The sequence below is a fragment of the Colobus angolensis genome, unplaced genomic scaffold (assembly GCF_000951035.1).
Source record: "Colobus angolensis palliatus isolate OR3802 unplaced genomic scaffold, Cang.pa_1.0 Scaffold220, whole genome shotgun sequence".
In the NCBI taxonomy this organism is placed as follows: domain Eukaryota; kingdom Metazoa; phylum Chordata; class Mammalia; order Primates; family Cercopithecidae; genus Colobus; species Colobus angolensis.
The window spans coordinates 640,737-641,749 of NW_012115378.1; positions in this window are offsets into that span (position 1 = coordinate 640,737).

Consider the following 1,013-nt stretch of genomic DNA (forward strand, 5'->3'; position numbering starts at 1 on the left):
AAGAGGGAGCAATGGAGGTATCTCCCAGCCCCACCCTCCCCAGTCCTCTGAGTATGGCCCCTACTTTCTACTTTCTTTAGAGAGCTGCAAGAAGGCAGGCAGGAGTAGTCCAAAGGGTACCGGACATTGGGGTCACAGAATTGTTATATTTTCTTCCTCCCTCCTATGTGCCTACCCATCCACCTATTCGATAAATAACGTTTGGGAGCCTGTAACATGCCAGGAGCCATGCTGAAATCTGAGGAATTAGTGATGAATAAGACTGATCTTTTTCTGGCCATCCTGGGGCTTACAGACTGAAGGAGAAATCACAAAAGTAAACAGGCCATTCCAGCACAGTAATTGTGATAAAACATGTACAAAGGGCAGAGAAAGCTCCTAAGGTCAGGAAAAGGATATTACAGTGACTTTAGGAACTACTGGAAGCTCAGGGTGGCTGAAGCATGGAAGTCAAGAGGAATAGAGTAGGAAAAGAAGGGGCTGGAGGTCTAAAGGCTGCGGTGGGCCATATCACCAACAACCTTGTGCAGAAGTACAAACAGAGGGCAGTGGGAAACTAACTAATGCTTTAGGCCAGGGTGTGACATGATGTGGGTAGCTTTATGGAGAATAATAGGTTACCCTTACTGAGTGCTTATTATATCCTATGCTGAACACTCTACCTGTGTTAGCGCATTTAACCTTCACAATAACTTCATGAGGTAGGTTCTGCTGTGATCCCCATTTAAAGATGAGTAAGGCAGAGAGAGTCAAATGTTCTAGGATGAATCCAGGCCATCCGGCAGGAAGACCAATAAAGAAACTGTTGTTCTAGAGAAGCATCATCAAAGATAAGAGAGAAGTGGGTAAGTTTAAAAATAGGAAAGTGAACTTGATACTTTTTTTTTTTTTTTTTTGAGATGGAGTCTTGCTCTGTCACCCAGGCTGGAGTGCAGTGGCACGATCTTGGCTTACTGCAACCTCTGCCTCCCAGGTTCAAGTGATTCTCCTGCCTCAGCCTCCTGAGTAGCCAG